Source organism: Cydia splendana, unplaced genomic scaffold (assembly GCF_910591565.1).
Source record: "Cydia splendana unplaced genomic scaffold, ilCydSple1.2 scaffold_106_ctg1, whole genome shotgun sequence".
Classification (NCBI taxonomy): domain Eukaryota; kingdom Metazoa; phylum Arthropoda; class Insecta; order Lepidoptera; family Tortricidae; genus Cydia; species Cydia splendana.
Genome location: NW_026946834.1, coordinates 135,584 through 155,329, shown reverse-complemented (window position 1 = coordinate 155,329; position 19,746 = coordinate 135,584). Strand labels below are relative to the sequence as shown.

Here is a 19,746-nt window from a genome sequence, read left to right as displayed (position 1 = left end):
CTGGTATTAATATTACATGCTATCTATGTATATAAGTAAATATTATATTATTTATTATTATGTACATGCACTTAATAGAAGTATAGTGGTTACACCACAGATCCACAGGCTGCTCGTGTAAAAAGTTGTACAAAAGGCTCTAAAGAGAGTTACCTTAACTTCAGCAGAGCAACGAGCGAACCTGCGGGCCACCATGTTTGCCCTAACAGACAACGCCCTCCGTTCTCGCTCAATATCGGCATCATCTTTCAAGTCAGAGGTTACCACATGGCCAAGATACTTAAAAGATTCTACCCTATTCAAAGGAGTACCATATAATCGAATAGGCGGCACAGGTGGCAGATCTTTACCTCTGACTTGAAAGACCATGCATTCGCTCTTTTTTATATTGTACATTAGACCGTGACTTTTAGCATATTGCTCACATATGCCAAGCAACTGCCCAAGGCCACACGGAGAGGCACTCAACAGCACCATGTCGTCAGCGTAGCTTAAGTTGTTGAGACATACGTCATCAATGTGGCAGCCGACATGAGTGCTGCTGAGCTCCTCTATTAATGCATTTACATACAGGTTGAAGAGCTTGGGTGAGGAGATACCCCCTTGCCTCACCCCGCACTCCAACCTGTATGGATCCGAATATGCGTTTGACCATCTCACCACGTTGACCTGGTTAATATACCAGAACTTAAAGAGGCGGTAAAGCTCAGTAGGCATATTGATGTTTTTTAGTTTCTGCCATAATACATCATAATTAACCAGGTCGAACGCTTTAGAGAGGTCAAGAAAACACGCATACACGGCCGTGCTTCGACCCGTATAGTACCTGACTGTCTGCTTTAAACTCAAGATAGCCGTTTCGGTTGACAGGCCCGGTCTGAAGCCGAATTGGTTGTGATGTAGATTTAGGTACTTGTCAAGCTGAGTGCTGAGCAGACTGTCAAGCACCTTAGAGATCACGGTTGCCAATGAAATCGGCCTATAGTTGCTTTTATCACTTATATCAGCATTTTTGTTTTTAACTATTGGCACAACTACAGTTTTCATTAGAGCATCTGGCAAGTAAGAATGACTCATGCAAAGGTTAAATAATAAGGCCAGTACTCTAGGCAAGTGAGAGCCAGCATACTTAAGGTGTTCTATGCTTAGGCCGTCGTGTCCAGGAGATTTTCCCCGAGCCATTGATTGAATTACTGCATGTACGTCTTTCGCATCAAATCTAGCTATAATTTCCTGTCCTCGCGGCCATTCATCACCTTCTGACGGCGATGCCACCAAAGGTGACGATACAGTGAAATGAGATTTAAATATGCTGGCTATACTGTTATGATCGCTAATGCCATTAATACTTGCCGGAAGACTAGGTTTGCCATTCAGCCTCTTAGTTGATTTCCAAAAGCTATGAAAGTCTTGATTTCTATGATGACTTGCCAAGATGTCCATTTTTATTTGTTCGCTGTGATTTTGACACCACTTCAAGCGCTGTTTAAAAACATTACGACTACTTTGCATGTCATCATAAACACGTCCGGCTTTAGGTTTTCCATACAAAATCCATAACTTAAATTTATCCCTAGCCTCCAAATGCGCCGCACGGACATATTTGTTCCATCCAATGACTACTGGTTTCTTTTTAAAGGCACGTTTCAAAGAATAACAACCAGTGGCCGCATCGCTCAAAACCTCTATTATATTAACATATAATGCATCTATAAGTCTTTTGTGTGTGTCGTCATCACAACAACGGTCACCGCAAGATTTAAAGTCATTAGAATAATTAATTCGGCCAAGCCGCTCATTACAAATTTTGTTATACAGATCTACTTGTTCGGGTTTTCTTTCCCTCCAAATAATCTTGTTAGTCACAGGCTTTATTTCGTATAATAACTCGGACCCAATATTACCAAAGTTACATTTAATACAGAGAGGATAGTGGTCTGACCATATTACATCATAACTAAAGCTAACATTTACAATTGTTTTCGTGGCAGATTCCGTCGTCAAAATGTGGTCTAGCCACCGCCTAGACCCGTTAGCCTCGCTGATAAAACTGTAGGTATTTGATCTCAATCCTAACGTTTCAATGTCAGCACAAGTCCACTTTTGTTCGGAACAAAAATTTATCATTTCGTTATAAAATAATTCGTCCGGATGAGCGTTAAAGTCTCCTAATATGTATGCTAAACGGACATCCTCATTAATAATAGTAGCACTCACCAGGCTAAGGCAATCCGTAAATTCCACTAAGTTCATAATTTTATCCGTAGGCATGTAAACACTGAACACAAGTAACGATTCTCGAGGGAGGTTAATTTTTATGGCACTTACGCGCGCGTTATCACACTGCACAATAGAAACGTTGGGAAACACACTCTTATTCCACATCAGCGCGACACCGCCATACGGTCTTCCACGAATCATGCCAACCGTGGTGTCCATCGCTGAGGTTCCAGTATATCCAAACCTTGTGTCTATCTCAGCTAAGTAATGTATATCGTCAGGCCGCAACCAGGTTTCTTGCAAGGCAATGACATCCGAAGACTGACATAATTGCCGTATAGAATCCACTGACCGCTTTACGTTCTTACAATTAAAGCTTACTAACTGTACCAATCCATTGGCACTATTTATACATTTTTGGTTATTTGTTTTTTCCATTATGAATGCTATTATGTGTGCCGTCAACAGATGTCTTTCTGTTCGCCGTGCTTTGCCTAAAATGCACAAATCTCTTAAATACTATGCCCTTAGGCCATATTTTAGCATCCAGGAAAAGTGACTCTTTACTTTCCAATACGAAAAACTTGAATGCATTATGGGATTTTTTTTGGATATTTAGTTTTTCTAATATTATGTTTTCCTGTGTTTTGTCCTTGACATAGTTTATAATATCGGATTCAAGTGTCATGAATCAAAGTCCTTCGTACAATCAATTGCCTTTATTTTACTCTAAGTTCCTACTTCAACACTTTCGACATTCTTAACTTAACAAGCAGTAAGCCTTCCTACTCAATGTTACCGGTTCAAGCGCCAAAGCGAGAATGCCCCTTCCATCTCATGGTAAGTTACATTTATACTTTTTCATCATTTGAATTGGCGGGTAGGAGAGTAGGGTCATTTTCGCGACTACCGACATATTAATTAACAAATATTCGGGTAAACACAAATCACATTTCTAATCACTACCCACTGAATGCCATAAGTTTAACATAACGCACACAAAATAATTATAATTTATTCTTGAAATCTTATGAAATATCACACTCGGCCATCCGACTGCGTGCTACCTCCGGTGCACGATCAACAATAATATCACACTCGGCCGTGTTGCCCGATGCCTTTTCAATCCTATTATAGTTAGACTAGTCTGTTTATACAATACCAATACTCTTCATTGTACACCAGAATACAATAAAATAATACAAAGAATTACAGCAACTCTAGTAGAGGTAAACTTCAAATTATTTAATTTACTCATGGTATCCGGTATTGCAGATGTAAACGGTATTCATTCTTCAGACTAGTATTACTATTACATAAAAAGGGATACCTATTTAAATACCTACTTATACTACTGATCATGTTAACGTTCACGAAATACATCGTCCACACTGTCAACCCCATACGATTAGTTATTTTAGCTTATTACACGCAGGATTACAGACATTATTATCGGCACGTACTTATAGAATAAGCCCAAATTTCATTGCATTGATTTTAGTACTGTAACATACTTATAACAAACATGGCACGAGCAATACAATTTAGCCTGATATATCAGAATAAGAAGAAAGAGACAACTACCACAGTATGAGCCATAATAACTGACATCAATAATCAAATTTTTAGACCTTTTATGGTAAATGTAAGAACTGTTTATGGGTATAATGTTTTTGGGGAAGCTACGTAATTACAATAATGGCTTAATCAGGTTTGTAATTAACAGTTGCAATTATCTAATATTTTCTCTCTGAAATCAAACATTTTTTTTTTTCAAATTACAATACTAGTTACATGCTTGATGACGTCCTCTACTGTAGGTCCTTCTTGAGCGTCGCCTTGACTCCCGCGGTCCTTCTTCGTGCGAGTCATCTGAGAGAGGCCCTCGTCGTCAGCGCCTGCTGTGGTGACGACATCTGTATTCAGGCTGTTCTCACGCTCGGCTGTCGCAGTCCACAGCGTCCTCTGTGGTAGATTCACCGTCGCTAACCTCCAGCGTCTACCGCGACTCTGCATCAGTCTTGCTCGTGACGGCAGTCTAGGTGATCTCGGGGTGTCAATATTGGAATCCATTTTACCCTGTAATTAAATTTCAGTGCGCTGCATGATTGGTTGTTAAACTTTCTTCTCACCCTACACTTATTTAAACTCATAATAAACTCTTTAAACTCATAATAAACTCTTTAAACTCAAAATAAACTCTTTAAACTCAAAATAAACTCTTTAAACTCAAAATAAACTCTTTAAACTCAAAATAAACTCTTTAAACTCAAAATAAACTCTTTAAACTCAAAAGAAACTCTTTAAACTCAAAAGAAACTCTTTAAACTCAAAATAAACTCTTTAAACTCAAAATAAACTCTTTAAACTCAAAATAAACTCTTTAAACTCAAAATAAACTCTTTAAACTCAAAATAAACTCTTTAAACTCAAAATAAACTCTTTAAACTCAAAATAAACTCTTTAAACTCAAAAGAAACTCTTTAAACTCAAAAGAAACTCTTTAAACTCAAAAGAAACTCTTTAAACTCAAAAGAAACTCTTTAAACTCAAAAGAAACTCTTTAAACTCAAAAGAAACTCTTTAAACTCAAAAGAAACTCTTTAAACTCAAAAGAAACTCTTTAAACTCAAAATAAACTCTTTAAACTCAAAATAAACTCTTTAAACTCAAAATAAACTCTTTAAACTCAAAATAAACACTTTAAACTCTTTAAACTCAAAATAAACTCTTTAAACTCAAAATAAACTCTTTAAACTCAAAATAAACTCTTTAAACTCAAAATAAACACTTTAAACTCTTTAAACTCAAAATAAACTCTTTAAACTCTTTAAACTCAAAATAAACTCTTTAAACCCAAAATAAACTCTTTAACTCTTTAAACTCAAGATAAACTCTTTAAATTTTTAAACTCTTTAAGATCTCTGGCAGCACACTACATGGCCGCACTCATAAACAGCACACCTACATGGCTGTAGACTCTAGCAGCGCACTACATGGCCACATTCATAAACAGCTCTAGACTATTCAGACAATTCGTACTATATACTCGTATTAAACTCAAACTCATATCAAGCTCAAACTCAAAATCGTATTAAGCTCAAACTCAAAATCGTATTAAGCTCAACCTCAAAATCGTATTAAGCTCAACCTCAAAATCGTATTAAGCTCAACCTCAAAATCGTATTAAGCTCAACCTCAAAATCGTATTAAGCTCAACCTCAAAATCGTATTAAGCTCAACCTCAAAATCGTATTAAGCTCAACCTCAAAATCGTATTAAGCTCAACCTCAAAATCGTATTAAGCTCAACCTCAAAATCGTATTAAGCTCAACCTCAAAATCGTATTAAGCTCAACCTCAAAATCGTATTAAGCTCAAACTCAAAATCGTATTAAGCTCAAACTCAAAATCGTATTAAGCTCAAAATCGTATTAAGCTCAAAATCGTATTAAACTCAAAATCGTATTAAACTCAAAATCGTATTAAACTCAAAATCGTATTAAACTCAAAATCGTATTAAACTCAAAATCGTATTAAACTCAAAATCGTATTAAACTCAAAATCGTATTAAACTCAAAATCGTATTAAACTCAAAATCGTATTAAACTCAAAATCGTATTGAACTCAAAATCGTATTGAACTCAAAATCGTATTGAACTCAAAATCGTATTGAACTCAAAATCGTATTGAACTCAAAATCGTATTGAACTCAAAATCGTATTAAACTCAAAATCGTATTGAACTCAAAATCGTATTTAACGCAAAATCGTATTGAACTCAAAATCGTATTGAACTCAAAATCGTATTGAACTCAAAATCGTATTGAACTCAAAATCGTAATGAACTCAAAATCGTAATGAACTCAAAATCGTATTGAACTCAAAATCGTATTGAACTCAAAATCGTATTGAACTCAAAATCGTATTGAACTCAAAATCGTATTGAACTCAAAATCGTATTGAACTCAAAATCGTATTGAACTCAAAATCGTATTGAACTCAAAATCGTATTAGACTCAAAATCGTATCAGACTCAAAATCGTATCAGACTCAAAATCGTATCAGACTCAAAATCGTATCAGACTCAAAATCGTATCAGACTCAAAATCGTATCAGACTCAAAATCGTATCAGACTCAAAATCGTATCAGACTCAAAATCGTATTAGACTCAAACTCGTATTAGACGCAAACTCGTATTAGACTCAAAATCGTATTAGACTCAAAATCGTATTAGACTCATAATCGTATTAGACTCAAAATCGTATTAGACTCAAAATCGTATTAGACTCAAAATCGTATTAGACTCAAAATCGTATTAGACTCAAAATCGTATTAGACTCAAAATCGTATTAGACTCAAAATCGTATTAGACTCAAAATCGTATTTGACTCAAACTCGTATTAGACTCAAACTCGTATTAGACTCAAACTCGTATTAGACTCAAACTCGTATTAAATTCTCTGGTAGCACACTACATGGCTACACTCACAAACAGCACATCTACATGGCTGTAGACTCTAGCAGCACACTACATGGCCGCACTCATAAACAGCACATCTACATGGCTGTAAACATTAGACCCGGTTATATGATACCACCTACATGATATCTAGAACCCTAAGAGTCTGACTATTAGTACACCACATACATGGTGACTAACTACATGCTAACTACACCTTTACCCACCTACATATATAACTAAACATTAGACCCGGTTATATGATACCACCTACATGATATCTAGAACCATTAATGTCGGACTATAGTACACCACATACATGGTGACTAACTACACTTTTACCTACATACATAGGTAACTAAACATTAGACCCGGTTATATGATACCACCTACATGATATCTAGAACCATTAATGTCTGACTATAGTACACCACATACATGGTGACTAACTACATGCTAACTACACTTTTACCTACATACATAGGTAACTAAACATTAGACCCGGTTATATGATACCACCTACATGATATCTAGAACCATTAGAGTCTGACTATAGTACACCACATACATGGTGACATTGGTGACTAACTACATGCTAACTATACTTTTACCCACCTACATAGGTAACTAAACATTAGACCCGGTTATATTACCTACATGGTACACATACATAATAGCCAAATCAATATTGAAAGTTTAATTGTTGTTACCAAACCACGTAATTGTCGTTACACGGCACTTAAGGTACATAGTAATCACTTAAGACACTCTTCATTCATTTCAAAACTAACCAGAGGCGGTTATCAAGCATGACTTGCTATTGGATCATTTAGCTCATACTAAATATACCTACTATTTAATAGATTAGGTTCAGTATTCGAAACTCAAATATAGGATGCACATGTATGTAAACACTTTCATTTAACGACAGTACGTATTTCAACTAGATCTGCATAACAACCGAGAACTTCTGCATGTCTCTTCACAATATGGGCATATTAAAATTTAAAACCACTAAAATTTAAAATCAGTTAAATAAAATTGTTCCTTTAACGACAATAAACGTACTTGCCTTTAATGGTACACGTACAGTACTTGTTTGTTTTGTAATTGCTAACGGATTCATTAAATATTTATCCAAATCGTATCCATTGTATTCAACTTCGCTAACATTGATACTACACAAAAATAAAAATAACATCTTATGTACAGTGCAGTAGTAACTGCACTGTACATAATCGTAACATGACTCTTGTAAAAAGTTACCCGCAGAGTTATAAATTACGTAACAAGTCTACTTCGTTACTTCAACTTGACTATGATCGCGTATCTGCATATTATTAATCAGGTTTTGAGATTATAAGCATTACACAACTTAAAACTTACTACCATAACGTCAGAGTAAGTATATAAAATATGTATGTATATAAAATATGTATATGTAGATATACTAGGTACTCACACGTTCTGGTCCTTTTATGGGCGCCGTGTTACCACTTCTGACTTGTCATGAATCAAAGTCCTTCGTACAATCAATTGCCTTTATTTTACTCTAAGTTCCTACTTCAACACTTTCGACATTCTTAACTTAACAAGCAGTAAGCCTTCCTACTCAATGTTACCGGTTCAAGCGCCAAAGCGAGAATGCCCCTTCCATCTCATGGTAAGTTACATTTATACTTTTTCATCATTTGAATTGGCGGGTAGGAGAGTAGGGTCATTTTCGCGACTACCGACATATTAATTAACAAATATTCGGGTAAACACAAATCACATTTCTAATCACTACCCACTGAATGCCATAAGTTTAACATAACGCACACAAAATAATTATAATTTATTCTTGAAATCTTATGAAATATCACACAAGGCAATCTTTGTTTACATTTGAGATAAAAATCGGTATTTTCCTCTCGGCCGCCCTAAACTTAACATTGTTTTGCGCATCGCAGGCTAAGCCTCGTTTTCCCGCATAACGGTAATTCGGTTTATTACGCTTATAGGTCTTTGTAATCCATTCACCGTTTTCACTATTATTGTCGTCGCGCGGGTAGCTGTTGTTGTCTGTCACCGCGCAGTGGGTATCCGTATCACATTCCTTGGCCGCTTGCGCACACGGTTCAGCAATCTCCGGTAGGGGAGGATGACTCACCTCAACGGATAATAACGGATTCGATGTTGCGATTTCGTTGTTATTGTGACACTTTACTTGAATATTTTTGTGTGGCGATTGTTTCTTCGGAGATAACTGCCTATTGTTTATCTTATTATCATTATTTAGCGGTATAGTAGGAGATACTTGTGACGTGCAGGAAGAGTTCTCTTTTTCTGAGTTTGTGGAACAGTGGGATAGCCCAATTGGGCCACTGTCATACATCCACGCTCCCCGCCTCGCATTCACCTTGCTAAAGGGGGATTGCGGTATTGACGCATATTTCATATTATTTAAATCCAAACGTAGCTCCTCAAGTTGAGTTATTGTAGCATAAGAAGATTTTATTAGCGTAATGTCATTTTGCATCTTTGCGAGATCTTTTAACAGTTTTGTACAGTCTAAATGATCTACCGTTATTGGAGGTAAGTTCTCGAGTTTACGCGCAACGAACACGGGCACTTTATCTATTTCGACTGATCGTAGTAGTGCCACAATGTCCTCCAAGTCTCGAACCTCCTTGCCACTGTTTTTTCGCGATATTTTGCGATGATCGGTCGACACAGAATCAAACAATAAACATTTTGATTTTTTTATCTCTTCGCTGGAAAACGACGTTCTACAAAGGCGCACTAAAGTGTCGTCATCTATTACCGATAGTTTATTCTGTATGTAGCACAACAGTTCATTAATAACGATATTACACGTGTTACATTTAAGCACATTCGCCATTTTTACGAATTTCGTCTCATGCGAGTCGGCGAGATAGCCGTTGACGTATTACATCGCTTATAATCAAATAAGAATGAAAAATATGATTAAAATGTAATACGATTGAGATATAAAATTGAAATGTGATTTTTGTGTATGCATTATTGAATTCGGTGACGCCAATTGATTTCAGTGCCTGCACATGATTTCGGTGTTTTTTCAATCTCAAATATCTTAAAAACTATAAGGTTCTAATGGAGGCCTCCACTACCAATATTTTTTATTCTAAGGCTAGATTTTAGGAATTAAAGTCGCATATCAAATAAGTTAAAAAAAATATTTGGCACCGAAGTCAGGCACCGAAGGTCATCTCTGAGAAACGCCCAAAAATACTTGCATTATTTAAGAAACTTTAGAATTCTGCCTGATGTTATCAATTAAAAACACTTTTGTCCATTTTAGCTATTGAGGGACAAAGCGGTTTGGGCGGAGGTTACCAAATTCGGAATAGGTTCAATCATGACTTTTCCAGTTTCTTATTATTCTCTAATCGTCCAACTCACATGAGGTCCTATTGGTAATAAGTTTAATGCTAAGTATGTCTAATTCGCTAAAGATTATATTCTGAGAAAATCAGATTCTAAGTAAGTTCTATTATAACGAAAGCAAATTATAACTGCGTCAAATTCAATAATGAACCCTTTTCTTATGAGGTCAGATTCTGCATACATTTAATTCATTGATAGTCTATCTCTAATTTAGATAGATTTTGATTACGTCAGACTCTCGCATAGTGACATTTCTAGTGTAAGTCAATTTCGTGGTACGTCATGCGGATACACAGTCAACCACAATTATTTGTAGCATATTTCAACGAGAAATGCAATAACAGTATTAGGTACAGTATGGAGCCAAATTTCATGAACACTTGAGTCACAAACATTTTTACGTTAGCTTTCCATACGTGCTTAACTTTACACCTAAAACGCTCTCTTTCTAACTATACAAAGAAAACAGCTAGAATTATTGTAGGTAAGTACTTTACGCGAATAAACGTGACAGATGTCATGACATGTCATCGAAAAATACGTGCGTTTCCGACGTGACGTTTCTGTCAACTTGTAAACACAACAAATACACAGATTTCTTGCGATTCTTAGAGCATTTAGTAATTGGAAACACCTTGGCTGTCATTTTCTATACAAAACAGTCTGCCGATTTTTGCGGCGAAGGGGCACGCCAAATGTATGGCTATTTGTACATGATTAGTACGTAACGTACAAATAGCCATGTCAGATAAACGTCAGTCCATAAACAAAATGTCATCTTTTTTATCGACTAGCTTGAGGATAATACCTATTGATGATTTTGACCAAAAAGTACATGGTTCTATCTGAGAATCAAAATCAATCATTAATTTCGAAACCGCACCCCGTAAAACTTAAAAAACAATATCCACAACGAATGACGATGATTTTATGACATAGTTTATGGCATGGCCACCATTTTGGATTCCAAAACAGTCCTCATTTTCGAAATCTGCACTCCCTAAAACCTATAAAACGACATCCATGACGACTTTTATGACACAATGCGTAGCCGCCATCTTGAATTCCAAAATGGTCACCATTTTTTAAATCTGCATTCCCTAAAACGATACAATGACGTCCATGGCGACTTTTATGACAAAATGCGTAACCGCCATCTTGGATTCCAAAATGGTCGCCATATTTGAAATCTACTCCTAAATCCCATACAATGACATCCATGACGATCTTACTTTCTAGCAAACTGTACTGGACCTTCACAGATGCCATCTAATGTAGAAAATAACTAATGAAGACACATACTTATTAAGAATCCCCTCTAATTAGGTTCAGACATAATAATGAAATATACTTGGTTAGAATTCGGTTTCTAAAAAATATTTCTCATTTGAATTTGTCCTTGTTCCAATCTGACCTATTACGAAAAAACTCCCTAACCTACTGAGAATCTGACCTCCCCAGAAAAAGACAAAATAAAGATTTGGTGAATATAGAGTGAGACATGTTTAGAAACTGACTCATTCCGAATCCAACCTAATAAAAACATGATCTACCCAGAAGCTGACCAAATAAGAAACGGGAAAAGTCAGGATTGAACCCATTCCGAATTTGGTAACCTCCGCCCAATAAGTCAGTCTTTCAAAATGGAATTTTGAAATGGAATTTCTGAAATGGATGTGTGATTATATACGTCAAAGAGAATATAATCACTACGTTTTAAGAGACGGGACTTCCTTACTAGCGACTTGATCAGTCTGTGTGTATGTTCGGTTCTCCAATCATTACCAACATGTACGGCAAAGAACTGTCAAAGAACAATAGTACCAACATAACAGACTTAAATAGTGTAGTATGCTACACGCTTGCGTATTTTATCGATATCGATAAATTGGGGAGGGTTGAAACATAGGCCCCTGTCAACAAATTTCGTACTCGCGAAATCAGGTCAGAATCAAGTCCACATTTAAGTCGCATGTTATATATAGTGTTCTTTGAGTGGACTAACTAATACATGGTTGGACTTAAATGTGAACACGATTTTTATTTGTTAAAATAAAAATATTTGAAATGTTTTTTTTTTAATAATTTAATATTATAATAATTACCTAGGACATTTGTCGGGCATGCCGCCGTCCCGGAGAGTCACTCAGGCATATCATTTCCGGTTGTTCTCATCTTGCTAACGGTGAGTACTTGCACAGACATAATCTCGTAGCCAGGATTATTCACCAGCAACTTGCTCTTCTATACGGCCTTGTGGACCGCGAAGTACCGTACTACAAGTACTTACCTGCGCCTGTTCTCGAGAATGGTCGTGCCACGCTCTATTGGGATCGATCTATCATCACTGACAGGACTATTGTCGCCAATAAGCCTGATATCGTGCTGATAGACCGATCGCAGCGCCGGGCCGTGCTCGCCGACGTCACCATCCCCCATGATGAGAATCTCGTGAAGGCCGAGAAGGACAAGTCCAGCAAATACCTAGACTTAGCTCACGAGATTACCGCCATGTGGGATGTTGACTCGACGATCATTGTTCCGATAGTTGTGTCAGCGAACGGTCTCATAGCGAAGAGTCTCGACCAACACCTAGAGAGACTCTCGCTGGGTGGTTGGATCAAGGGTCAGATGCAGAAGGCGGTAATTTTGGACACGGCGCGTATAGTACGTCGGTTCCTCACTCTGCGGCCCTGACCACCGGCAGCTTGGGCCAAGCCCCGCTGCCGGCGGCAACCTAGGTTAGGTTTTTTATAATGTGTTTATATGTATTTTTTATTGTTTTGTAAGTGTTTTTATATTTTACTTTTATATTCATATTATAAATCACCTAGCCTAAGAATTCAAATAAATAAAGGAACAATAACATTACCTATTATTATTTTATTATGAATGGGCTTACTCATGGACACAGACTAGCCGAGGCGTAGACGTGGCCTACGATGGAGCGAGCTCGCCCAGAAGGTGCCTGTTCAGTCTTGATTAATTCAAATACATCCCGACGGTTCAACGGTCCATAGGTAACAGAGGAAAATGTGTGTTCACCTGATTAAAAGTTTTTTTTCTATATATTATATTCTTGAATAATAAAATTAAGTCTTCCTTTACAACTTATTTGACCCACTGCCTGCATCTGAAAACATTTAATGATTAAAATTAAGACACACATACATTTTCTTATATTTTAGGTTAAAATCTTAAATAATAGGGAATATTACGCAAAACTCTGCGTAGGTAACGCCACTACCACTATCTGTCACAATCTGGGGGCCTACCGCGAAACAAGAAAATCTAAATTTTGTTATCTAACCTCTCTATCACTCTTGCATATTCGAGCGATAAAGAGGCAGATAACTAGATTTCGATTTTCGCGTTAACCGGTAGGCCCTTGTTAACAAACCGCCTTGATGCATCAATGTCATAATTTATTGTCTGTGAAAACTTTTCAAAAACAGTTTAAGGCAGAGTATGTATAAGTTAGTCTATGAATTTACTCGAGTCGGTAGTGCTGCACTCTGGCGGCAGAACATTGCAGTAATATCCCGTATTACTAGATTCCAAAAATATATAGTATAATATCCATTACATTAATGCACAGATGATAGATCATTTTCCACTAAAAATATTCGGAGAAATAATTATAGTCATGTTTCATGCAAGTTATCAGGAAATTCACTCATTTTATTTTATTTACTATTTACGTTGATACAAAATTAGGCTGCAGTTATCGATACTTGTAGTACATCCCTAGTTCACAATGAAAGTGGATAGAGTTGGACCAAGAAAAGTCTGCAGCGGATTTGATGGCCAACGCAGTGAAAGTGTTATTTATACGTCATAATTTCATAGAAGTTTGACGTTTAAAATGACACGTGCACTGCGTGGGCTATCAAATCCGCTGCAGACTTTTCTTGGTCTGACTCTATGAAATATCTAATTTTCGATTTTATAGCCTGGTACACCAAAATAAGGCTAAAAGTATCTAAAGCAATACTTACCGGTCTTCATCTAATGGAAATTTCGCCATAAACTTCACGCACAAACAACTTAGTTTTCGGTGGCATTTAAACAAAATCTATTGACTCACTATAAGTTCTTATCACGTTTGACTGTTTTGGAAAATAACGAACGCTTTTAAAAAATAAATTGCAAGAAATACGTAAGTAAAACATGCGAACCGCCATGACAAGCAACAAAGCAATGTGGCTGACAGTTGACTTGACAGATAAATAGCACTGACGTTTTATTTTGTTTTTTTGGCTATGGCTAGGTCACCAAAGTCCATACAAAGCATTTTTTTTTTCGTAGTTGCGTCAGTCTGATATACTCTACCTAGTACCCACACTAGAAACAGATTTCCAAACTTTAAAGATAAAAGATAAAGATATAGATTATTTATTTGCCAAATGTTGGTAATATTGATTTAAATGCGTAAGTAAGTACATTTTACTTGAAGAAGCATGCAAATTTTCTTTATTAGCCAGGCACTATAACTAAGTTTATACAAACTGCAGCTTGATGCTGCTATATTGATATCAGTGTATGGCTTGAAACGTGATCTTTAATGTTGTAGTACATTGCTTTATCGTCCGACTTTTGGTTTGGTTGTAAAACCCAAATAATCGAATATTTTTTTACATTATTTTTATTTTTTTGTAAATTTCTCTTAAACTGTTGTATATTTTGGTACACACTGTATAAATGAAATATAGTTTATTTAATTGGCTTTCATTTAATACCCCACACGTGTATGTGCCATGCATAGTTTGGGTGCAGTATGCAATATTCGCAACGAAGCGGGAGTCATTTTGATGACGTCATTCCGCTGAAGTAGATAGCCGGCGCCGCTGTCTCCCGGCAGTTTTGGAGACCCAATGCAATGCCCAACAACATACTAAAAGTTGGTAGCGGTTTCCGGCTCTGAACTATCTCTTCACCGTTTCCCATAAGGCATAGTACTAATTAGAAAATTCTTACTTAAAAATGAGTTTCATGTGTGGGTGTGACGTGTGTGTGTGTGTGTGTGTGTGTGTGTGTGTGTGTGTGTGTATGTCAATTATCTTTGCCTCCCGGTAATAAATAATAAACAACGCGTCACTCAGCGTCACTTAATAAAAGTAAAGTGCTTACATTCAAGGAGCGAGGGCAGTATTGTTCAATTGAGTTGGTTGGTTGGTTCGTTGGTAGAATCGGATGGTTTCTTCTACATAGTATAATTAGCTCATGTGTATCACGTCCTCCTTGCATCGGTCTCCTCATCACTGAGGGTCCCGGCTTGCCTTCGATCTTACCCTTAATAACCAACCTTTCCAGGTTATTTTTTATTAAAAACGGTAGTTTTAAGCAGATGCTAGACAGCCGTGATGTTCTGTTCTGTTCAGTCATAGAGAATTAAGTTTTGTCTATGGTTCAGTTAAGGTATGCCCAGCATCCTCCTCCAACACATTTCAAAGGCATCGATGCAAGCAAAAGAGAATTCAAAATAGTTGAAAGAGTATTGAGTATTGGAAATAAGTCAGGAGGAGGAAAAAAGGTAAAACAATGAACTTTAATCGCATAAAAATGTCATTAAAAATATGTGTACAAAACGCGAGAGTTTAAAGTGTTATATGTTCTCTAAAATCTATAAATAATACAAAATGAAATGAAATGAAACTAAATACCTACAAGTACCTAAGTAAGAACTCAATGAGTTAAAAAAACCCAGATCTATTACAAATAATGATGTTGATCCCAAGATTATAAGGTACAATCTTACTACCTATTAGTAGGTACTACTGTTTATTTTCGCCTTCACATCCCCGCTTTGTCTTCACCGTCGCCTTCCCAGTCTTACCTGTAAAAGTTAGGTATATTAACCTTAGTCGGATTACATTCAGTATATATATAACTGAGATATAATAAACGGCGGGCAGTAGTGATGGGCGGAGTACATACAGAGCATACAAATCAGAAGATAGTCATTTGTTCTAGATGATGTAGAAGACTAGTGTCAAAGCTAGTGTTAAGTTAGCTAAGTATTTCGTGTTCAGTCATTATTAACCCAGTTCTATATCTGTCTCATCTGTAGCTTATGATGACAGTGATGTAATTTTAGACATTATACCTACCAAAATAATAAAACAAAAAACAACTCACTTCCTCCTATCGCCATATGTATAAGTGTAGAGAAAGGAGAATCTATCAGCACGGTCGCTACAAAAGCGACTATAAACGCCGTCACGAAGTCAGCTAAGAATCGGTAGAACTGAAAAAAAGTGTGTGTGTGTCAGCTCCAACGACTGGAGTTTACTTCTTACGAACGATTATAAATAAAATACAATGCATGGGATGCTGCGTGAATAATCGACAAAATAAGATAGTATTATGAAGAATCCGAAAAATTATAGACCCTAAGTAAGCGGGCTGTATCTCAACAAAAAATATGACGTGTTTAACGGACAACTCCTTATTGTGATAAGTCAAATTCATACGTTTGCTACTTGCGTTTAATGACAATTACTCGTATTAAACACTAATCAATGTGTGAACGAACAGGTCCTTAAACCCCAAATAAGCAGCGATCAAAATCCAACAAACTGAGATGAACAACTAGATATTTTATCAATTAAAAAGGTCAATGCAAAAAACCATAAATAATTTCTAAGCTATTCTTATTCTAATTTCAGCTCCTTTTATGTTTTTATTTAGTACTTATACGCTGTGGTTTTTGCAGGTACCTACTTACTAAAACTATAGCTGCCAAGCAAAATTAATCTTAGGGAATCTTCCACAATACTAAAGTTAAAAATATTAATTGATTGATTGATTTCATTTAAGAAAATTCAAAGTTTGAATAAAGTAGCGAAATATAATTAAAAACTTACATAGCGCTGAACGGAGAAGTGACTCGTCGACACAGAAGTAGTATTGACAATAACCATTAAGGAATAATGGAAGATGTACATCGCGTAGGAAAGCCGAGAGGGGAGCTTCCACATACGGAGCGACAGGAACCAGTTGACAGGACCTGCGAGTACCAACCGAGATGGGATTAATGAGGGATACCGTCTCTGTGCTCAGGCTCACCTGTTGGCGCCACTGTTGACTAAGGTCGAAGTCACTGTTATTATGGGCGCGATAAAATATTAAATTTTAAAGCGTATTATAGAAGAAAAAGCTATAGGTAGGCCCTTATCGTTTTTTTTGTGTGCTAATTAATACTAACGTAAGACAAAGACAGTATGATTATCTGTATCTATGTTATAAATGAGACAGGCCCTGTGAGCGCAGCAAGGTTCCATTTTTATCGTCTATCACTATGCGCGTCCCTTTCGCACTTACGTACTTGTTAGAACGTGACAGGCATGGTGATAAGGGATAAAAACGCGACCGTGCTAAGCCACCTGGCCGAACTACATACAAACAGTCTTGTTAATAGGGTCCCGTTTTTACCTTTATTTGGGTACGGAACGCTAATAACTATAATAAGTTTATCCTTCCACCTGCTTAGTTTTGCACCTCTTCTTCTTAGCTCTGCTTTAAAGTAGGCACTGACACTCATTGAGACGAATTAACTTAGGTATACATATTTTCAATCAATAAGTAATCCGAGATATTATAAAAAGTTCACATAGTAATTATAATTGTGATATACGTGCGTAACCCACCCAGAAACAGTGACAATTCGGAGACCTCACGCTACACTAGCGCCTCTAATAGCAACGAATTCATATGCGGTAGCGTTTTTAGTGAAAATGCGTTTTCCCTGCATAGTTAAAAACTGGTTTTCCGTACAGAGACCGTGCGTGTTGGAGGGTCTGCCATCTCGTGACCTTAATCGAAAGCGATAACTATTCACGCTCCTAAGCAGGTGTTGTTCTCTACACTAAACGATGGCTCTATTTTGTATAGTAGGGTCTGCCATCTAGTGGCTTAAATCTAAAAATGGAAACTTGACATAATGCTTCGCGCCAATTAATAAGCGGCATCTGTGCTGCCGTCTACAGTTCATGCACGCTCCCTATGCCTTGGAGAAAACGCGTTTTCACTAGTTAAAACTAGTTTTCAAAGTGCCTTTGTGAAAACTGAAAACTAGTTATAACTGATTTTTTTTCAGTCAAAACTGCAAAGTGTCGCGGTGGAAACTAGTTTTCAATAATCATTCAAAATGTATTTCAGTTAAAACTAGTTTTGACTATGTAAAACGCGTACACCTGTTTTGAATTTTATTCAAATTTACCTTATAGTTTTTGAGATAGATGATTTACAAACCGACGGATATACAGAGACATGACGAAACTATAAGAATTCCGTTTTTTAGGGTTCCGTACCCAAAGGGTAAAACGGGACCCTATTACTAAGACTTCGCTGTCCGTCCGTCCGTCCGTCTGTCACCAGGCTGTATCTCACGAACCGTGATAGCTAGACAGTTGAAATTTTCACAGATGATGTATTTCTGTTGCCGCTATAACAACAAATACTAAAAACAGAATAAAATAAAGATTTAAATGGGGCTCCCATACAACAAACGTGATTTTTGACCAAAGTTAAGCAACGTCGGGAGTGGTCAGTATTTGGATGGGTGACCGTTTTTTTTTTGCTTTTTTTTTGTTTTTTTTTTTGCATTATGGTACGGAACCCTTCGTGCGCGAGTCCGACTCGCACTTGCCCGGTTTTTTCATTTTGGCTACGGAACCCTAACAGCCGTACAGATTTATACCAACCTCCATAACCGTGTGTACAGGCAAATATTACCCAGCCAACACACACAGCCCACCCGGGTCTGGCGAAGGAGTTGATGATGCCGTCCCAAAAGGGGCTGTCCCAGTCCATCTGAAGGACGGGGTATGAGGAGTAGATAACGCCGGCGGAAACCACAAAGGCGCAGAACCAGCATAATGCTACAAACCACTGAAAGATGGTAAGGAGTGGTAAGTTCATAATTTTAGTGAGTAACTGTAATTAAATAACATAATTATTTTGATCATATTTACGTAATATTCGTTTTAAATACCCCCCCTTACATACACCCCTCACCCCCTACACATCCTGTTACGGCTGTTACCTCATACTTGGGTAGGTATCAGGATTAAAAGAAGAGAAGAAGGTAGGTAGATAACGTCTGCGTACAGATTTGGTGCATAATTATTTTCAATTCTCATGCTCTGAAAGAGGGTCATTGTTGTTCTAAACAGCGGTCGGCAACAAGCGGCCCGCGAGCGTCCCTGGCTATTTTGTATGTAATATTGACAAACGACAATGTCTGATAAAAGTGATAGTCATATATATTAACAAAGTGCGGCCCGCGTCAACTTCGGTAACTACTATTTGGCCCTTGGCTGCTAAAAGGTTGCCGACCGCTGTTCTAAAAGGTGCGCAGAAAATGATAAATTTCTGCCTGCACTAGAACATTTTAGGTTTCAAGTACGATTTAATTATTATTTTTACGATAAGCAATTGAAATTTGGGTATAAATGGATTTGTTATACAATTTCAATTCTAATATTTGACTCCCCATTCCATAAATAACGATACTTTTGCCTAAATTGTTAATTGAAAGTAGTCTCAAAAATATTATAAAAATGTATGCTTAGTTATATTTTAAAATAAACACGTGCTTTACAGCGCGTACTTTCCTCGTATTCGAAATGAAAAGTAGAGTGTTTAACTCGG

General features: G+C 36.9%; 1 long non-coding RNA gene across 1 annotated transcript; it reads right to left on the bottom strand.

The window, feature by feature from the left end:
- Positions 1-16,231: 16,231 nt before the first annotated feature.
- Positions 16,232-18,889, bottom strand: LOC134805416 (uncharacterized). The gene is made up of 3 exons (XR_010146286.1): positions 18,798-18,889; positions 16,959-17,101; positions 16,232-16,339 (listed from the first exon to the last, which is right to left on the bottom strand). It is a non-coding gene; the product is annotated as an uncharacterized LOC134805416 (long non-coding RNA).
- Between the last annotated feature and the right edge of the window lie 857 nt (positions 18,890-19,746).